Genomic DNA, 20,048 nt, shown 5'->3' with positions numbered 1-20,048 from the left:
CTCCATGCATGATATTAACCTGGGAACTGTAAATTGTTAAAGACTACCAATAAAGGGCTCATGTTTAAATATACAACTCTGAAGGATATCATCAATGAACCAGCATCTCAATCCAGCAGAAAAAACACACATCACAACATCTGCCATCTTCTGATCTCACTTGCAGGTCTCCTTGTAGCACAGGTACGAATTCCAGCAGGTTGTCACCCTGTAGCCTGTTAACCTTACAGAAGGTCATGGTTTTATGGCCAACATCCATCCAATGAATGGGACCAAATCAGTGCAGACACTTGTGGCTTAATGGAAGAGCAGGCTTGACAGGCCCAATAGCCTACTCATGCTCCCATTTCTTATGTTCATGTCTTCTCATCGCTCTTTGTTTGATGTTCTTGGTCAGGTTGCTGTTGTTCCACACTCTTTAGTCAGCTTGGACACAACAGCTGCAGCTTTTGTGATGCAACGTGAAAACTTTAAATTTAAAACAAAATGTTTTGATGAAGTAACTAAGTCCTTGGGATTCCAGACAGGATGTATTGCTGTGGGATGCAACGCAGACTGCTCTGCTCAAAGAGACTTACAGAAATCTCTGCCAATTTAGTCAATGTCAATCTCAATATTTTTCAGTGAGCAAATGTGAAGTATTATTCAATAATGCTGTCATAACATTATGATTATTAAACATTAGTACCAACATGACACAGCAACGCAGTGAAATGCTTTACCAGAGGCTTATCATGACACCGACATAAAAACCAACCCAAAATAATACCAGCCCCACAATTCCAAACCAAAAAGTAATAAATATCAGATTTTTTTTAAATAAACAAAAGCTTTCCTGTTCTGTTCTTTTAATGGTACTGCCTGTTGCAGTATCAAATTCCTTGATCAACTGAAAGCCTTGAGGTAAATCCTAGGTTTCCAGTAAATTATGTGCAAACAAACTGGGGCCCTATAACCAGGTTTTGCCCTGTAAATATTAGCCTGTAGGATACTGACTGGAGTATTAGGCTAGGATGACCTTGATCCACTGATCTCTTGCTGGCAAGTGCCTTCTTGTGGATGTCAGAAGAGACGGGGAAGAAAGACCATCTGCAAGTTTCTTACTGACCATTCAGTCTCTCAAATAAAGTACCAGAGGTCTGCATTGTCTCACAACATTGTCCCTCAGCAAAATTAAGTACTTTTAGTAGAAGTGTTGTTATAGAGTTGATCTTCCAGACAACTTTTCTTAGTGGGCACATTTAACGTTATTTACAAGACAGCAGCAGCAATTGCACGTGCGCATCAAACCCCACCCCCCAACCTCTCTGTCGAGGTTCCCCATGCTGCTAACGCATTGGTTTATACAGATCATGTGATCTTAAAACACAGAATTATTCTTAAAGCTATAGTCCTACATTTCCCAAAACTATAATTACCACGAGTCATAAGCAATGCCCTTAGCATTAGTCTGAAAAAATATCTCAAAATATCTGAAGTGTATTGAAGAGTAAAAGCTGCCCCCTAACGCCTCACTCTTTATTTTTAAATATTTCCTTTATCAAAGCCTGTGGAATGAAGCCAAAACACAAAGTCAAAGCAAAAGGTCATTTCACTGCACTCTTTAGCTCTCAGTGACAATTTGGCCTTTTCTTTCAAACTCCATTAAGCATCAGGAGACTTTCAGCCAACAACCAGCCTGTGCCAATTTATTACCATTCCCCGTGCTAACTGATCTTGTGGCCTCTTACACTGACAGGGCCAATTTAGCATCCAGAATGGCCTCTTTTCTTATCTCAGGGGCCTGCATCTGAATCCAATCCAGTCTGATGAAGTGAAAGTCTCTTTGCTTTGAAGGATTTAAGAGTCTCCAGTGGAATGAATCTGGGTAGTTGTTTCTTATCAGCTTTAAAATAGATAATGTAACTTGTGAGGCCCACTAGGAGACTGGTGTAGCAAGTGGAAATGTCAGGCACATGAGATGGCATTTTTCTGAGGTTAAAGCATAGTGTGGAGGCAGAGCTGAAAGAATTTAATGCTGTAACTAAATTGTGGGGAATCCAAAGCTACAGACCATAAATACAATATAGTCAATAAATCCAATAAGGAATTCAGGGGGAACCTCTTTACCCAGAGAGTGATTAGAATACGGAACTTGCTACTTCATATAGTAGTTGAGATGAATAGCATGGATGCACTAATGGGGAAGCTGGATAAGTCCATAAGGGAGAAAGGGACAGGAGGATATGCTAATAAAATGAGGTGATGTAAGGTTGAAGGAGGCTCATGTGGAGCACAAACACTGGCATAGATCATATTGGCTGAATGGTCTATTTTTGTGCTGTAATTTGATGTAATACACCTATAAAAGTTCATCAATTTTAGCCAAATGGGTATATAGGTTCTGTCCCTCTGGAGACACCATTGATAAGGGAGGAGGTGCTTGCAATGTGTAACCAGACATCTTATTGAACCACCACACCTCTACAATGTTCCACTTGAGATATTTGAGCATTTGGTGACAAGTTTCAGATAAACCAACCTGTGTTCTGAAAGCACATTCACTTGAATCTACCCCACAAAATGAACTCTCAGAGTGGAAGAAGACGCATCCTTTCATTTCTCCGCACTCTCAAACACCATCTGCACATTTCTGAGTGCTTGCGTAAGATTTTCTAAAGTTCGATCTGTTAATGTTTGATCCTGATACTAGCTGTTAAAAGAAGAGTTCCATTGGATGATGCTGACATCACTGACCTTGGAAAGTCAGAAAAGGAAAAGGTAAAAATGGGGAAAAAATAAATAAACAAGGGAACAACATACAAACAAAAGCAAATAGGAGCATGCCACATTTGTTTCTGGTTTGGATATTCTACTCAAGTGCTGCCACAACCAACCTCCCCTCTAAGTGGACTCACATAACCTTTGATCTGTGCAGACCTGGACACACTACTGCCTGTAGACCACATCCAGCCCACAGGAGCTTCTAATCTGGCCTACAGTTGCACCAGGGGATTCCAAGGGAAGTACTTCAAGGGGTTGGCTAATGATCAAAGGCTGGAGACAGGCTTTTCTTGGGGAGTGCATGTTGCCACCATGTTAGAGGAGACAAGTGCACATGGAAGAGCAGTGACAGCAGCACAGGGTTAAGTGCATATTCAAGATTACTTATTAGATTACTCCAGTTTTGCTTTGCATTTTGGTTTTGCAATTATATACTTTGTAATTTCAAAACTTCAACTTACTTTTCACTTAAGTTTTAATGCTCTTTATGAGAAGTCAAGCCAACTCTTAAATAGTTTTGTTTCTCCATTGTCCACACTGACTCACTGAAGAGCTGATTCTTGTTGAGGTTTGGTGCCATGGGTGCTGACAGTATAGAATTTGAACTTTGGACCTTCAGGTCTGCAGTGACATAGTAATACACTGAACAGTACTTTTACCCACTAGAATGGTTATATATCTAATGTTATAAAGAGGGGACAGGTGATAAATGGGCTCCCCTTCCTCCTTCACCTATCCACTGACAGAAGACAGCATGTTTTCAAGAGAAGATTTTTTTTAACTCGTGAGTGCTTTAATTGTCAGGAACATGCAAGTGACATGGTTTTGTAAGTTTTAAGTAAGGTTTATTGCTCAACATCCAATTGTGTGTGACTACACCAACACTCACACTGACATAGCTATACACACGCTCAGGAAAAGATTACCATTATAAAAGTGGCATGCGTTTTATTTTATGATTTCAACAGTTCTTTGTTACACTTGCTTTTACCCAGGTGAAGACTTGAAACGATACAGGCCAGTAGTTATTTTTCTTCACTGAAGAAAAACTCTGGTAGTTTAGAAGGATTGATTTGCTGTTGTTTTATATTTGCAGTGGCAGATTTCTGACTAAACTCCAGTCAAGATGCAATAGCGGAGCCCTGCTACCGTTCTTCAGGCAGACGGTTCAAGGCCAATTCAAGTCTCTGCCTACATGTGGCTTCACAGCAGGTGTTCTTAGTCAAGGTCTTCCCTTTGTTGGCATAGATGTTTCTCCCTGTCTGACCTGTACATGCCAAATTAAAACCCTAATGACAAACCTTGTCTCCGTCATCTGACTAGAGCATATCTTCCCATTGTCCTCATAGATAGTTTCTGATGGTTAAGTTATTGTCCAGACAATGGAATCCAGATATCATTCATCCACGTAACATCTCGAAAAAATAAAGCTTTTCAAACCCATTTTTTCTGGATTTCTAGTTTGGAGTCATGGATGCTGCAACAGTATAGTGAACCCAATCTTTTTAATTAGCTGGAGTAAAGCAGCCATTATCACAGGAAGGGTTGTTTGTATTTTAATGAGTTCCCAGACATGAAAATTAGCTTAGTGTTCTTACAGTTCCATGTGTTGGTAAGAAGAAGGCCATCTGCCCTCTCAACTCCATTTTGTGATACAGGAAATTGTCCATTTCAGGTTCATACTTCATAATTATAGTTCATAAGTTTGCATTGCATGTGCGTGACACTATAGTCTATTAAAAAAAGTCTTGCATCTGTGCGAATGTCCTGGCAACTTTTTATGTTATAAATTTCTATAGACACATTTATAACCTTTAGAATGATTGACCTGAACTGAGCTGGTGTATTTGGTGAGCGCTTTCGTGTCTTCGGAGATGGCATGTTTGGCCAGTTCCCCTGGCAGCATCAGGCGGACAGTGCTCTGGATCTCTCTGGCTGAGATGGAGCGACACTTGTTGTAGTGAATGAGGTGCGAAGCCTCAGAGGCGATGCACTCAAAAATGTCATAGTCATAGAGTTCTACAGCACAGAAAAAGGCTCTTTGATCCATCAGGTCTATGCCGGTCAAACAAGTACCTAACTATTCTAATCCCATTTTCCAGCACTAGGCCCATAGCCTTGTATGCTATGGCATTGCAAGTGCACATCCAAACACTTCTTAAATGTTATAAGGGTTTCTGCCTCTTCTACCTTTTCAGGCAGTGAGTTCCAGATTCCCACCACCCTCTGGGTGAAAAAAATCTTCCTCACATCCCCTCTGAACCTCCTGCCCCTTACCTAAATCTATGCCCCCTGGTTATTGATCCCTCCACCAAGGGGAAAAGTTCCTTCTTGTCTACCCTATCTGTCTACCCTTGTAATTTTATACACCTCAATCATGTCCCCCCTCAATCTCCTCTGCTCCCAGGAAAGTAATCCCAATTTATACAATCTCTCCTCATAACTAAAACTTTCCAGCCCAGGCAATATCCTGGTAAATCTCCTCACAACTCTCTCGAGTGCAATTACATCCTTCCCATAATGCAGATCCCAGAATTGCACGCAATACTCCAGCTGTGGCCTAATCAGTATTTTATACAGTTCCAGCATAACCTCCCTGCTCTTATATTCTAGGCCTCGACTAATAAAGGCAAGTATCCCATATGGCTTCTTAACCATCTTATCTATCTGTCCTGCTACCTTAACCTTGGTGGACATGCACACCAAGGTCCCTCTGATCCTCGGTACTTCCCAGGGTCCTCCCATTCATCGTGTATTCCCATGCCTTGTTTGTCCTGCCAAAATGCATCACCTCACACTTATCTGGATTAAATTCCATTTGCCACTGTTCAGCCCATCTGACCAACCCGTCTATATCCTCCTGTAATCTAAGCTTATCTGCCTCACTACTTACTACCCCACCAATTTTCGTTTCATCCATGAACTTATTGATCAACCCTCCTACATTCAAGTCTAAATCGTTTATATATACCACAAACAGCAAGGGACCCAACACCAATCCCTGTGGAACCCCACAGGACACAGGCATCCAGTCACAATACACCCCTTAACCAAATCCCTCTGCGTCCTGCCACTCAGCCAATTCTGGATCCAATTTGCCAAATTGCCTTGGATCCCATGGGCTCTTACCTTCGTTATCAGTCTCCCATGTGGGACCTTATCAAAAGCCTTGCTGAAGTCCAAGTAGACTACGTCAAATGCATTGCCCTCATCTACACACCTGGTCACCTCTTTGAAAAATTCAATCAAATTGGTCAGACATGACCTCCTCTTAACAAAACCATGCTGACTGTCCTTGATTAATCCCTGCCTCTCCAAGTGTAGATTAATTCTGTCCCTCAGAATTGCTTCCAATAGTTTCCCCACCACTGAGGTTAGACTGACTGGCCTGTAGTTCCCTGGTTTATCCCTTCCTCCCTTCTTGAATAATGGTACCATGTCGACAAAAAAGGAATTCATGATACTCATGGCCTTGGACGAGATCCTGGTGGAAGGGTGAACCGGGGTCAGCACCCTGTTCATGTAAGTGGAATAGCTCTGCCTGCGGAATTTTTTCCACTTCTTGGGCGGTTTCCTGGCGACTTTAGTCAGCGACTGTTTCGACGCCTTGTGGAACGCACTGCCCTTAGCCGCAGCCACCACCTCAGGCATTACACTCAACCAACTCAAGTCAGCATTTATAATGGTACCAGGGATGTGGAACTACAGTTAAGTGGGGTGATGAGGAAAGCTGGGGTTGTTCTCTTTCGAGCAGGGAATGTTAAGGATAGATTTAATAGAGGTGTTCAACAGCATGAAAGGTATTGGTTAGGTAAATAAGGAGCAATTGTCTATGATGGCAGAAGCTCAGTTATCAGAGGACACAGATTTAAAATAACTAGTCAAAGAACCAAAGGGGAGCAAATTTGTAGACTCAGCAACAACTTGATCTACAATTCTGCTGCATGGACAAGAGATTGAAATATTAAAGCATAAATGCTGCTTCCTGCAATGACTAAATGTCTCCAGAAGCTAATGGGCATCTCAGTGATTAGCTGTTTATGCACTTCTGAGGATTAGAGCTGGAAAAGCATCTTCTGCTCTTGCCAGCGGTGCAGGTAAGTTTCAGATTGTTACAAAAAAGATGATGAATGTAACAGAAAATGAAGTGTGTGTGGTTTTAAGTTAGGGTCTTGTCTAACAAGAAAATTGAAAATTAAGAACATGCTCCCTAACAGGTGTGGAACAAATTACAGGTGCACATGGTAGCAACTCTTTTAAAATGTGGCATGAGGTTATTAAATCCCAGCCCTAGGAATGAGAGGTGGAGAGGATCCAGATGATTGTACTCGCCACAAGATGTGGTGACTGCCTCTGAAGTGTCTTTTGGTCTCTCCACATTTTTCTTTCTCTTTTGTTTACTGTTTTTCCCTTGGTGGTTCTTGCAGCACCATGTTGTAGGTCACAGTGAAGCAGTTTTTATATTGGCAAGACAAAAGCAAATAGTGCAGATACTGGAAATCTGAAATAAAAACAGAAGACGCTGGAACTACTTTGCAAGTCAGGCAGCACCTGTGGAGAGAGAAAATGAGGGACAGCAGACATTGTAAAGGGTGCTGTCTAACAGAATTATTCACATTAAGCCAAAACAGCATAAAAAGAGGGTATCTGTTGTTTCATTATTGTATATACTGCATCCTTATGATAGTATTGTTATCATAATAATAAAAGTTTTCTGTTTATTTGCACCAGCATTTATCTTTAAACCAACAAATGGTTTACTGAAATTAAGTTAGTAAATTAATAATGTATAGATCATAATTGTAACTTTTCCTGTACTTCCTAGGGGATGGGGTGGCACAGTAACATTGTCATTGGGCTAGTATTCTGGAGACACAGGGTAATGCGCTGGGGACCCGGGTTTGAATTCCACCATGGCAGATGGTGAAATGTCAAGTAAAAGTCTGATGATGACCACAGAACTGTAGGTGATTGTCATAAAAACCCACCTCATTCACTAATGTCCTTTAGGGAAGGATATCTGCCATCTTTACTTGGTCTGGCTACATATGACTTCAGACTCACAGCAATGTGTTTGAGTCTTAAAATGGTCTCTGAACAAGGGCAATTAGGGATGGACAATAAATGCTGGCCTAGCCAGTGATGCCCACATCCCATGAAGTAATTTTTTTTTTTTGAAAGTGCCTGGACTATTGGTCTTTTAAAGCTGAAGTTAACTCCTTACGAGATGAATCGCAGCCACAGATCTAGACTTATTTTTCTGCTGGTTGGGGAGCTAATTGCTAGCTGAAGGCTTGAAGACTCAGTTCAGCCAACCTCAGGCAAACCCCAAATGGGAATCCCTCTATTTAGTAACATTAGTCCAGGACTACTGCCATGAACTGATCCACTCTGTCTCTTTACTGACCTGTTTTGAGATCCTGTATATGTATATCAGAGCAAAACAAGGCTAACAAATAAACATCTCTGATTAATAATGTTGGCTATCATTCTTAGCAAATCGCATTCCACACCATAATCATAAAATGCTGAAAACAGTCAACCAGTCAGTCACTATCTGTGGGATAAACAGGCAAGTTAATTTTTCAGGTACAGTTCCAGCATTTTCTGTTTTTATTTCAGAATTCCAGGATCAGCAGTTTGTCTTGTTGCTATTTTTTGCTTTTTTGGTTTCACAACACAACTGCAATAATGAAAATAAATGCCTCTTCCACTTGCCATTGAATGAATCTAATCACTGCCTCAGCATTCAATCTACATTAACACATTAAAATGCCTTGGTTCTGCAGGCACCACTGCCCAGACATACATCATTTCACCATTGACTGCCATACTCGCAGACTCAGCTCACAAAAAAGCAAAACTTAATCTGCACACCTGGTTCTAGTAATAGGAGATTCAAAAAAATAAACTGTTGCAAGTGCCCTGAGGGATGGGTGGTTGTGGGAGGGAGGGAAGATGTGTTGCATTTACCTAAAGCAAAAGAAAGAAAAGGAGACACTGAGGCCTAAATTTTTGCAAGGATGGAAGGAGTCTCTGACTGAGTCAAAATGGCGCCAAAGCCCTGTTTCCAGAAATTCCATCTCCGAACCCAGCACCCACCATTTTGGGGGGTTGGGGTAATGGAGATGGGTTGTAATTTTCAATTCTGTGGTTCAAGGAGGTAGCTGCACATTTAAAATTGCAGCTGTCTTTGAATAGATCCAATTTTCGTTAGTGCAATGTGCAAAATACAACTCCTTTGCTTTAGACCTTTGAGCAAAAGGTCTAAAGCTGCCGGAAACATTTGGATAGGTAGGGTACCCTTTTGGGGAGGTTAGGAACCCTTTTGGAGAGGTCCAGGGACTCCTTTGGGAGAGGTAGAGAATTGTTAAAATTAGACATGAGTGTGTGTAATAAGTGAATAAACTCATTGGAACTGCCAAGTTGTCAAGTCATTCAAATCCCCAAATTCTTTAAATTAAAAAAAATCAAACACAGCCTGCTATGACTGCTTCCAATTTCATTGATGGCTTTCATTATAGGATTAGTGCTGCAAGTCTGATTCCACAACCTAATATTTTCACAGTCGGTGGGGGGGAGGGATGGGGAGAGGCAGCTTATATATTCACAATTTGATTGACAGCTCCAAGTCTTTGATGTGGGGTTACGAATACAAGAGTGTGTTTTCATAAAGGATTAAATGCTTGAAAGATTTTAAATGTATTGAATAGGTTTTTAATCAATGAGAGTTTTTTTTTAAATTGCAATGTTATCAATCGACACTTAGAACGTTATTTTATTTAATCTAAAAATGACTCCTGAGGTCTGCCCACAGTTAATACTGGGTGAGTTGGCAGGGACGGTGTAATTTGTGGGGGGCATGCGTTAGCACGAGTTGGCACTAAATTAGCATAGGGACTACAAAGGGTGGTTGGAGTGGGAAGAAAGGCATACATTGGCATAGAGGGCATGAGAGGCAATTTGAGAGAGGGTGGAGGGGCATAGATTGGCATGGGGTATATGGGGTCATGGGGGTGGGTGGAAGGACATAGGTTGGCACTGAAGGCATGAGGAGCCAGGGGGCTGGGTGGGGGCATAAGGTGACATAATAGGACATAGTCAGTGATTGGCATAGATAGGCTATGGGGAATATATGGGGTGAGGAGGTGTGAGGGGTGAGGAGTTTTTGGTTTTATTGTATTTTTACAACCACAGCACTGAAGCAGGCCTTTCACACAGCCCACCCTGGCACCCAGCAGCCCTGGTGGCTGCCTTCACACTGTTTCTGGGGACAGTGGGCCCAGATGATATTAACCCCCATCCTGTCAAGGGCATTTTCTCCTGAATCGGGTTTGCAGAGTCGGGAATATTCCATTGGTAAGCTTATCTTCACATAATCTAATGATTATAAACTTCACTTGATCCAAAAATTATTACATTCTTGGCATATTCAACCTTAAGATGACGTCCAACAGATCATAAGGATTAAACTATAATAAACAAAGCACTCAACAGATATTCCAGTATTGAACTCTACCTTTACTAGATGTTTTATGGCTAACCTAGTTGTTGGAATTAATAAAATTGTAACTTGGTTCAATGCATGGAGCTTTTCTATGTAAAGTCAAAATGACTCATAATTAGCAACTGTCCAGAACATCTTAAATATAGACAAACTTCTACCTCAGGTAAACATTTTTGAATGTTTGGTTATATTATACAATAATTTATAAATAAAAATATATCATTTTACCTAAAACAACAAAAAAGGAGATGCTGTATAACATAAAGGGGTAACAAGGTGGCTAATTCAGGGCACAGGATTTCCCTTGCTTGGGCCAACTGGCCCATTGTCTCCTTGGGGTATATATGGTTGCGGATTGGTCTATTATCTCCTGGAGGTGTTTATGAATTCACTTCTTAGAGAAAAAGCTGACAGAAGGTATATTTGCAACCGATTACATATTATACACAGAATGTTAAATAATCAAAGTGATATATAAAGGAAGATTTAAAAATGGGGGGTGTGAGATTTCCAGGTGGTCTCACAAAACTAATACAGGCAAAACAGTGTGCATATGTCACAGAGAAAGAGAAGCTTGAACTGGTAAAACAATACAATAGTCTTGCATTAATGCTAACATTTCTCTGCTAATTCATCAGGATTGAAAAGTTCATTATTTGATCAAGCACACTGAAGGAATTTAAATTAGCTTGCTAAAGAATTTACCACCTAAGCTAGAGCATGCTCAGTGCTACCAAGAGTTCTCCCTGAAACAGGAAACTATTATTGTGTCCGCACATGACATGGGTGCGGGATGAGGTTTCATGTCTGTTTTTAAAAAGTTTATTAAAGTTCAAGTCGTTTTTATTAACATGTCCCATCTCGTGTTACATTGTCACATGAAGGAGACATGTTAATTTTTTTTTACTATTCTGTTTTTAAACTTTGAAGCACTGTCAGTGATCTACCTGAGACAACACTTTGAAAGTTGGGGAATCCCTCCCGACCCCACACAGGAATCACATAGCGCTTCCTGTTGGGTGGCCCGCCCACTCAAAATGGCGGCGGGGCCTGTTTCGGCGGCGGAGTTCGGCTGCCCACCTTCCAACGAGCTAGTGGGGCCCGCCCGCCTGAGGTATCAAATACCTGGGGTGGGATTTTACCCTAACGGGATTTTACGGTCCTGCCGAAGTCCATGGACTTTTGAATGGCTGGCCCACAATAGAGATGATAGTGGGATCTTCACTCAAAGAATTCCCACTCATCGCCTGTTGCTACCTCATTAGTCAGTACCCAACAAATTGCTTCCTATCACAATTGTCCAGTCTGCCACTGCACAGGTACAGGTGGAGCAGGCTTTGGGTGGGACCCTCATGGGCTCCAAAGCCTATAGGTCATCAGTGATCTTTCTAAGCTGCATAGTCACGAGAAAGCAGCTGGAAGTTACTGAGCAGGCCGCACACAATTAGTTCCCTCTGAAATATAGTGCGCACGTGTAGCTGTGCAAAAAATGTTGAAGTACTGCGCACTTAAATGAATAATCCAGGCAAAACAAATAAAAAATAGAGCGTACATTGGTCATCAACCACAAGCATCTCAACAGTTAGAGTAAGTGTCTACCTATGCTGAAGCCATAACAGTTGTACCAGGTAGAAATGGTAGGAAAAGGAAGAGTGAAGCTTTGTAGCTGTACAAGGGTATGCACCAGGGTATATAAGAAAATGTTATGTTACTATGTTTCCATTATTTAGTACAATCATTTATAATCTAATGCTTTGCACCACTTTCCCCTGTTAGCCATTCTGGGTAGCTGGGTGGCAGCATGCCTTTTCAGTTGTTTGTTGATGAATGGAAAATCATGAATTGGTGGGAACAATAGAGAGGAGGGGTTTGGTGTGTGGAATCGATAGATGGTTGATTTTGTCACCGTTTTGCGATAGCGGGCTTGGGTGCGAGTGGGTGGGCTCGGGTGCGAGTGGGTGGGCTCGGGTGTGAGTGGGTGGGCTTGGATGTGAGTGGGTGGTGTGCAGGAGATTGAGATTTGCAAGTGGATGTGATTGCAGCATGGGTCCATGGGCTAATAACTAACTGAACTTCACTTACAGCTAATGCAGGCAGCGTTGTGAGTGACTTCCATCTTCCTCTTCCTTTTGCTCAGTTTCAGAACTGTGGAAGGGTCATGAGGACTCGAAACGTCAACTCTTTTCTTCTCCGCCGATGCTGCCAGACCTGCTGAGTTTTTCCAGGTAATTCTGTTTTTTTTTGGATTTCCAGCATCCGCAGTTTTTTGTTTTTGTCTCACAGACTAGTCAAGCAACAGCCTGACATAGTCATACTCACGGAAACATACATTACAGGCAATGTTCCAGACACCAGCATCACCATCCCTGTGTATGTCCTGTCCCACAAGTAGGACAGACCAAGCAGAGGTGGCAGCATAGTCATATACAGTCGGGAGGGAATTGCCCTGGGTGTGTTCAACATCGACTCTGGACCCCATGAAGTCTCATGGCATCAGGTCAAACATGGGCAAGAAAACCTCCTACTGATTACCACATACCGTCAACCCCCTCAAATAATGAATCAGTACCCTTCCATGTTGAAAACCACTTGGAGGAAGTACTGAGGGTGGCAAGGGCACAGAATGTACTCTGGGTGGGCACTTCAATGTCTATCACCAGGAGTGGCTCGATAGCATCACTGAAGATCAAGCTGACAGGGTCCTAAATGACATAGCTGCTAGATTGGGTCTGTGGCAGGTGGTGAGGGAAGCAATAAGAGGGAAAAACATACTTGACCTCATCCTCACCAACCTGCCTGCCACAGATGCATTTGTCCATAACAGTATTGGTAGGAATGACCGTCGCGCAATCCTTTTGGACATGAAATACCATCTTCACATTGAGGATACCCTCCATCATGTCATGTGGCATTGTGCTAAACGGGATAGATTTCAAACAGTTCTTGCAACTCAATACTGTGCAACCATGAGGCACTGTGGGCCATCAACAAAAGATCCACCTCGGCCTCCTCCTGAGGTCCCCATCACAGATGCCGGACTTCAGCCAATTCAGTTCACTTCCTCTGATATCAAGAAATGGTTGAGGGCATTGGATACTGCAAAGACTATGGGCCTGACAATATTCCGGCAATAGCACTGAAGACCTGTGCTCCTGAACTTATGCACCCCTAGCCAAGCTGTTCCAGTACAGCAACAACACTGACATCTACCCGGCTATATGGAAAATTGCCCAGGTATGTCCTGTACACAAAAAGCAAATCCAACCAGGGCCAATTAACACCCCATCAGTCCACTTTCGATCATCAGTAACGAGATGGAAGGGGTCATCAACAGTGCTATCAGGTGGCACTTTCTTAGCAATAAGCTGCTCATTGATGCTCAGTTGGGTTTCGCCAGGGCCAATCAGCTCCTGATCTCATTAGAGCCTTAGTTCAAACATGGACAAAAGAGCTGAATTCCTGAGGTGAGGTAAGATTGACCGCCCTTGACATCAAGGCAGCAATTGACCAAGTGTGGCTTCAAGGAGCCCCAGCAAAATTGGTGTCAATGGGAATCATGGGGAAAGCTCTCCATTGGTTGGAATCATACCTAGCACAAAGGAAGATGGTTATGATTGTTGGAGGTCAATCAGTTCAGTTCCAGGACATCACTGCAGTAGTTCCTCAGGGTAGAGTCCTCAGCCCAATTATCTTCAGCTGTTTCATCAATTACCTTCCCTCCATCATAAGGCCAGAACTGGAGATGTTCTCTGATGATTGCACAAAGTTCAGCACCATTCACAACTCCTCAGATACTGAATCAGTCCATGTCTAAATGCAGCAAGACCAGGACAATATCCAGGCTTGGGCTGACAAGTGGCAAGTAACATTTGTGCCACACAAGTACCAGGCAATGACCATCTCCAACAAGAGACAATCTAACCATCGTCCCTTGACATTCAATGGCATTACCATTGCTGAATCCCCCATTATCAATGTCCTGACGTTACTACTGACCAGAAACTGAACTGGACTATCTATTTCAATACTGCAGCTTCAAGAGCAAATCAGAGGCTAGGAATCCTGCTACAAGTAACTCACCTTTGACTCCCTAAATCCTGTCCACCATCTACAAGGCACAAGTCAGGAGTGTGATGGAATATCCACTTGCCTGGATGAGTGCAGCTCCAACAATACACAAGAAGCTTGACACCATCCAGGTCAAATCAGCCCACTTGATTGGCACCCCATAACAAATATTCACTCCCTTCACCACCAATGTACAGTAGCAGCAGTGTGTCCCATCATCAAGATGCACTGCATGAACTCATCAAACCTCCCTAGATAGCACCTTCCAAACTCATAACCATTACCATCCAGAAAGGCAAGGGCAGCAGACAGATGGAAACACCATCACCTGGAGGTTCCCCTCCAAGCCACTCACAATCCTGACTTGGATATATATCACCGTTCCTTCACTGTTGCTGGGTTAAAATCCTGGAATTTCCTCCCTAACAGCACTGTGGGTGTACCTACACCACATGGACTGCAGCGGTTCAAGAAGGCAGCTTACCACCACCTTCTCAAGGGCAATTAGGGATGGACAAAAATGCTGGCCTAGCTAGTGGCTCCCACATCCCATGAATGAATAAAGTATACAAAGCTCAAGAAAGTTAAGTCAATCCCTGTAACTCCCAGTTAATCGGGTAGTGCCCCTAAAAACTTTACCTCTCTGCTGTTCCCATCTCTGCTTATGATCTGCAGGTGTCTCCACAGCCAGTTGCCACCTCCAAAGTCCAAGCATGGGAAACTGAGGCACCATCCATCCTGATACCGAAAAGTCGAAACAGTAGAAACTATGCTCTCACCACAAGTACTGTAAAGAATTCCATTCCCAATGGTACGTACAAAATAATTGTGAGCACTGTCTTGGTCTCTTATTTGTGCTGCCACTATAAATGTTGTGGGTCTCAACATAGACCCCAAGGGATCTGTCTCTACGCTATCTATGCTAAGCAAGATTTTGAGACTGATGAGCATTCTGATCAAACACAATTACACGGGGCAGAATTTTCTGCCTGTCGGGCAGGCGGGCCCAACCCAATCGCTGGTGGGCGGGGAGATGAACCCCGCCGGAGAAGCGGGCCCTGCCGTCATTTTACGTGGCCAATTAAGGCCAGCCCTGCGTGACGTCCGCCGGGAAGTGCTTCCTGTGCGGGAGGGGGGAATTCCCCAAAAGCGAGAATGCGCTCTTTCGCGCATGCGTATGAAAGAGTGCAGGTCTCCCTGAGGCTAAGTGCTGCCTCAGGGAGATCGCTGGCACTTTTCAAAATATTAAAAATAGAAAAAAAAAAAATTCCTTAATATGTCTCCTTCTTTTGACAACGTCACATGAGATGGGACATGTTCATAATTTACATAATAAGTTTATTAAACTTTTTTAAACCCTACATGAAACCTCAGCGTGTCTGTGGATGAGGTTTCACGTTTTTTCTATTGCCCGTTTGGGCTTCTTGCCTGTCTGCTAACCTTAAGGTTGGGCAGGCAGGTCCTTTAATTGTATAATTGATCCTGTCAATGGCCTCAATTGGCCATTGACAGGTCGGCAGGCCCGCAGCTGATTTCGCTGTGCCCCCGCCTTCCTGAAAAGTTAAATGGGCCGAGGTGACGTCAGGGGTTCCACCCGATGTCATCCCACGTCATTTTACACGTCGACGAGCGGGCCCTGCCCCCTGCTCACCAACAGCAAAATTCTGCCCATTAAGTTTATTACTAGCAATAGCCATATACAATTCTTTACAGGCCTTGATCTAGCCTCAGTCCTAACATTTACATAGGCTGATTACTTGCCGATATGCCTGATTCATAAGGTATACATAAAGTCTTGCTGATACAGAGTCACAGACAGTTGTGAACATCTGCAGTAGAGATCACAGGCAATAGTGAACACTAACATGGAGGCTGTACCTTTTATCCTCCGGCCTTACACACGGTAATGTCATAGTGATGTCACTATGCAATTTCTTAAAGGTCATATCATTGTCTGCTTTGGCATGCTTACACTATCACAACAAGTACTGGGTATTAATTGTATTATTTGCCTGATTTTTAATGAGCGCGATGAATTTGCTTTGCACTTGGGCCACGGTTTCAATGGTGCATTTCAGCAAGCTCAGGAAACCCATGGATTTGCCATTAAACATGAAAGTAGGTTGGAATGTTGTTACAATTCAATAATTTGCATATTCACATTGCTGGCAATCTCTCACCAGGGGTTTACACACATACATTTGAACATGTCAGCACTAAACACAAAAGTAGATCAGTCGTACCCATCTTCTGGACAAACGTACACTTTCAACAAACTGAAAAAAAAACATGCACCAGTCAAGTGTCATGCTGCTACATATTAAAATCCATTTTATTGATAGACTGAATCTTAAGTAAACCTACTATGTTTGACTTCCACAGTGCTCAGACCTCCAGTTCCACCATCCTGACTCTGCAGGAGCTGCAAGTTCCATTGTCCCATCAATGTCCTGATCGTTACAATTCTCAAGATTCCCTTCTGCTGTCTTCATGTAAGAGCACATTATACACCTCAGTGACAGAGTACACACATTTACTAATCGATATAATGATTTAGAGTAAACGTTTGCTTGGATTTTGTAGAGTATAGGAATTCTTACTGAGCAAGCAGTTTTGCAATTTAATAGCCTCAGTGAACCATGGAAATAAGGTCACAATTCCGACAACTGTGCATTTTTTGAAGCTTGAAATTTTCTCACCACTGACTTCCCCACAGATTCTGTCCTTTCTTCAGGATGGTATAGGTGGTGCTATTCCTCTCTCCCTACCTGCTCCCTCTAAGCTTCAAACAGAAGTCAATTAGCTTTCATACCTTTTCTGTCCTTTGACTTTCTGGTTTACTTATTATTAACCCAAAAGTCCCTTAGGCACTTGAGTTCTTAAAGTCACTATCTGAGGAGGCAACTGCTCCTCATGATCAATTAGTTTAATGTTGCATCAATCACAATGCATTTCCTTTATATGTCTCCTATCTCCCAATCAATTATCAAAATCTGTCACACGGTTACCTCCAATTCTATCCACCCTTATTTTTGTTAATAATTCCAGATAATAGTTCCCACTTCCCTACATTAGAAACTCATTCTGTTCCCAGCCCTCTCCATTTCCAGCTCATTCCATTGAGCATCTGCTCAAACTCTCACAGGAATGGACAAACAAGCCAGCAAAGGAGGTTACAAAAGGTGACTGAAAACTTAATCAAATAGATGTTGAGAAGGTTTTTAAAAGGTGGAGGGAAAAATGGAGAGATACAGATATTTGGGGAGGGAGATTCAGAGGATAGAGGAGAGTGGAGTGGTCAACTGTATTGAAACTTAGAAAAAAGTTGAGGGCTGAAGAAGATTGATATTTACAGTTCAGTCTCAGGTATGAACAATCTTGATCACAGCACCAGAGGTGACAACTGCTTATGGAACTTGAACAATGAAACAATGTCAGAGAAAATTTGGTAAAATATAAATTTCAGATCATTTGGCTGTAACAATGTTGATTTTTTTTAATGGATTTGCTGGGGATTTCTTAGCTCATATACATAACTTTCTCAGGACACAAACACTGGATTGTGTTGTCCACCTGCTTCTTGCAACACAGAAGTCAAAGTAAACTTTCTCTTTCACTGGCATTGTTCAAATTAATAATCTTCACATTTTACTTTAAACTAATGTGAACAGACCAAAGCAGACAATGTTATTGCAGTTGACATTAAACTGCGAAGTGGTTAATTGCCACTGAAAAGACTGTTGCAGGATGTTTCATTTAAGTATTGAATTGAGCTCTCACCAGGCAAGAATATTAAGCGAGGGGATTCCTTTAAAAGGTCTGACTTCTCTGTCAGTAAATACTGGAACGCCCTGTAAAGTCCAAAAACACAGACCAAATAAAACAGAATGTCAGGCTGGTGCATGAAAGACACCTCAAAAGTACAACTGTGAACTTGTTAAGTCTTGAAGCTAAAATGATTATGTACCCAACTTGTCAGGTGGTAAAAAAAGAATAATCTTGCAGGCCGCTGAAATAGACATGAGAATAGTAAAGCATTATTTGTCTGCCAGTTTTGCCCCAGTGTGCAACCAACAACATGCTATTCTTCCATTTAAATATTTCATCTTGTGTAATGTTTCAATGAAGCCGTTTCCAATTTGCAAGAAACTTTTATTAAAATGCCATGAAAAAGATTGGGTGAAAATGATGAGGTGGTGTGTGCATGTCACTGAAGCAATTAACAGATTAAAACATTGATTTTCATTTTATCTCATGCCTGTAAGGAAAGTTAAGTTTTAAGACTTCTAAAAATCTGTGTTCATTCATTCATCTGGAGGCCTACCACAAATGGATAGGCAAACAAGACTTCTTAATCTGCTAAATAGCTTAAACACAAGGTAATTTACATATTAATCAACCTTCATAGGCATTTGTAAGCAAGCCCTTTCTGAACATTTGTGTTTAACATGTAAATTCATTCAGTAATCTCCAGACCTACATGGATTCCCAATTATTAAAGGCAGAAGAGTGACTGAATTTCTTTCTTTTGAAGAATGATGCTGTCATTAGAAGCTATGTTTGGTGATTTTAATATCTTTATTAATGGAGAGCGGATGATGGTTTTAAATCTGTATTTTGAGTTTTGCATATCATATCACAAATGCATTTGTTTACATATATCTAGACTGACACTCCCAGTGCATTATTGAGGGAGTCCTGCACTGTTGGAGGCGCAGTGTTGAAGAAGCATCAACCTGTCGGAGGGGTAATACTGAGGGAGCATTGCATTGTTGAAGGTTCTGTCGTATGGATGAGGTGTCAAACCAAGTCTTTCCTCTCAGGCAGATGTAAAAGAGCCCACGGCACTGCGTCAAAGAAAAACATGGGAGTTATCATATTGCTGTTTATGGGAGCTTGTGGGGTGCATGTTGGCTGCTGTGTTTCCTACATCACAACAGTGACCACACTTCTGAAGTAATTTATTGGTTGAAAAATACTTTGGGATCCTGTGGCCATAAACGTAAGGCTTTTTTTTTAACTTCACTTCACCACTCATGTTCCAATTTCATCCATGCTTACGATTATTAAGTAGGTTAATGTCTCGATAAAATGGTGGATGGTGGAACATGGTGCAAATATTTTAAGCATTCACTTGTCAACATTGTCAAACGCAATAATCAGCCTTACGCTACAGGATTGTAGAAAAAAACATTGCTTGAGGTGCAACAGCAGTAGATAAGTACCTACAAGAGGAAAAGTATATCATGTTCAGCTGTGATCTTTCATCAGAACTCAGTTTTGGGGAAATATTTCGATCACATTGGCTCACCCTTCTCCCTCCTAAAGCCACTGAAAACGAAAAGGTATTTATAATTGTTCACCCTCAAACTCAATTGCTTCTGAGCTACCATGGGCAGTTGATCAAAGACTATGTGCAGAATCGTCCCAGATTTGCACTAAGTACGGTAGCTGCAATGATGGGTTTTCACAGAAAATTGTCCCAAATCCACCGCATTAGTTATGCATTCCCTGGAAACATGCCAGTTCAATGGCAGGCAGGCTTTCATTTGCCCACCACGCCATCACCTCGACACTTCATCACGCTGGGTGCCACGTTTAAAGTCCAGCCGCGCGCACACATCTCAGTACTTCCAGCTCATGACTACTACAGGGGAGATGTCCACCACAGGCAAAAAGACTGCAGCCCCCAGGTTTAGTGACGTGTCAC

This window comes from Carcharodon carcharias, chromosome 8 (genome assembly GCF_017639515.1).
Source record: "Carcharodon carcharias isolate sCarCar2 chromosome 8, sCarCar2.pri, whole genome shotgun sequence".
NCBI lineage: Eukaryota > Metazoa > Chordata > Chondrichthyes > Lamniformes > Lamnidae > Carcharodon > Carcharodon carcharias.
Note: the sequence above shows the minus strand (reverse complement) of the source record.